General features: G+C 43.9%; 1 non-coding gene across 1 annotated transcript; it reads right to left on the bottom strand.

Annotated features, from left to right (window-relative positions):
* Positions 1 to 1,732: 1,732 nt before the first annotated feature.
* Positions 1,733 to 1,805, bottom strand: TRNAG-CCC (transfer RNA glycine (anticodon CCC)). The gene has a single exon. It is a non-coding gene; the product is annotated as a tRNA-Gly (tRNA).
* Positions 1,806 to 2,595: the final 790 nt, after the last annotated feature.

The following is a 2,595-nucleotide window of genomic DNA, read 5'->3' as shown; positions in this document are numbered from 1 at the left end:
GGGTGGTTCTGCTTTACGGTCTCATAGAGTTTTACCCAGGTGGGAAGAAAGTGTTTCAAGTCATCAGCAACTGATAGGAGCTATACCTTGCTTCCCCAGAGGTGTGGGAGCTCTTAGAGGGGATGGTGGGAGTCCCTGGCACAGTGGGGAGAGTAGAGACCTGGGCACGAGAATCACAGCACCTATCTGGTGAGGAGTAACTGTTGGAATGACAGGGCAGCTGCATGGCCAACACTGGGGCTGGGGGGGCGCCAATGAAGGAGCTGGATTAGTCAAGCTTCACCGCAATGATTCTGTTTAAACAAAGAAACGAATCCAGGTTTCAGTGGCTTACAGCAATATCAGCGCCATGTCCGTGTTTCTCACTCTAGGGTCTTCAGCTCGGCTGGGGTGGTACTGCTTCACACTGTGGCTTCATGACTCTCCTGTAGATGACACAGCTTCAAGAGGTCAAATCATAAGTCAAGTCATTATACTGTACACCTTAAACATATACAGTGCTGTATATTAATTATAGCTCAGGGAAACTGGAAGGGGAAAAAAAAATGAAGAAGAAACCATGCAAGCACTTTTATAACCTTTGCTTAGGTGATATTCATTACTGTTCAATTGACAAATGACATAGTCGAAGCCCAGATCCACCGGGCCTGAAAACGTACTGCAATACTACGAAGTCACAAGGCAAAGGCTGTGAATGTTTCATTCTACTGCGGGAGGGATTGGAGGAGCAGGAATCTAGTCTCCCACAGGGCCCATCAAGGCTGTTTGGAGGAACAAGTGAGTTACCATGGAGACACCTTGAGGGAGCAGAGTGATATCTCAGTGGTAAGGGCACACAGCGGAAGACTGCTTCTTTGTTACTGTTCCTTTGATTCATATTCCTTGATTTTTACCCCTGGGCTAAATATGAGACTGCAGAAGCTTTTGAACCCGTAATTTGTTATGGGACCATGAACTTCTATCTCTTGCAGGAAGCAACAGGGCTGAGGACTTGAACACACAGAGCTGGCAACTTGTGAGATAAAGGGCTATACACCTGTGCAGTCCAATGTGGGAGCCAAGCCTGGTGTGGGAAAAGAAGCACTTGGACCTTCTTCAGGCTTGCTTAAAATTATAGGTGAGACCTTCCTTGTTCTGCGTTTGTGAGTTTGGTTCTGCAGTGTCTCCTTGTTCTAAGAGTTACAGTAACACTCAGTGTAGCTGACATTGCATGGGAATCAAGGTCCTGCATAACTGATGTTTCCATGGAATGGAAACTTGCCCTTTCAAGTGCCAAAACAGTGTTTATTTTTTACCACTTTAAAGAATAGAAATTATTCTAAAACATATAGTTTGTTACCTATCTTAAAAAATCAAAGGAGTCTAAACTTAATTTGATCCTTCCTTAAAGATTCAGAGTATTTATCTTTATTATTGTGCAACACAGCACAGTTTCTCCTTCTCTGTTTATCTATATTCTTCTTTGTATTCAGCTTTCACTTCCTTTTGGATCATTCGATTCATTTGAGTCCTCAATTTATTTCCTTGCTTTCAATCTATGGTAGACAAGGAACTCAGTTATCCAGCTCTATTAGAAACATGTTAAGACCCATATATGCAAGGAAAAACAGTATTTGAAAAAAGATGGCATTTTAAAAAATTTATTTATTTGGCTGCTCCGGGTCTTATTTGCAGCATGTGGTGTCTTTAGTTGTGGCATGCAAACCCTTAGTTGTGGGCATGTGGGATTTAATTCCCTGACCAGGGATTGAACCCAGGACCCCTGCAGTGGGAGCACAGAGTCTTAGCCACTGGACCATCAGGGAAGCCCTAAGATGGCATTTTAAATCCATAGGGAATAAATGGAAAGTTAGCCATGCATTTGGGAAAAAAAATAAAATGACCTCCCTAACTCTGTGAACAAAAAAAAGAACAAAGGAATGTCACTCATCCAACAGTTATATACGGTTAAATTGTCACCCACTTTAGCAGTCCTCTGGCAGTACATCCTGAGGGGTATTCAGGGTGTAAAAATAGGATGAGGCAATCTGTGCTTTAGATAAATGGGCCCTGATACAGTTAGATACATACCTCAGGAAGAATTTCAGTGACCCCAGACTCTTCCTATACATCGGAAAGCACTAAAATAATTAACTTGAGATATCTCTTCTTTGAATTAGAGTTAGACAAGGCTGCCGTCCATGTGATCAGATTGGATAGTCTTTGGTGATTATGGTTTTCAGTCTACCCTCTGATGGAAAAGGATAAGAGGCTTATGGAAGCTTCTTGATGGGAGAGACTGACTGAGGGGGAGACTGGGTCTTGCTCTGCTGGGCGTGGTCATGCTCAGTAAATCTTTAATCCACTTTTCTGTTGATGGGCAGGGATGTGTTCCTTCCTTGTTATTTGTCCTGAGGCCAAACTATGGTGAAGGTAATGAAGATAATGGTGACCTCCTTCAAAAGGTCCCATGCACGCACTGCTACACTCAGTGCCCCCAACCCTACAGCAGGCCACCGCTGACCCATGCTTCTGCTGGAGACTCCAACACACTTATGGGCAAGTCTGAGTCAGTCTCTTACGGGGTCACTGATCCTTTCTCCTGGGTCCTGGTGC

The sequence above is a fragment of the Bos mutus genome, chromosome 20 (genome assembly GCF_027580195.1).
Source record: "Bos mutus isolate GX-2022 chromosome 20, NWIPB_WYAK_1.1, whole genome shotgun sequence".
Classification (NCBI taxonomy): domain Eukaryota; kingdom Metazoa; phylum Chordata; class Mammalia; order Artiodactyla; family Bovidae; genus Bos; species Bos mutus.
This window is presented reverse-complemented; position numbering and strand designations above follow the sequence as displayed.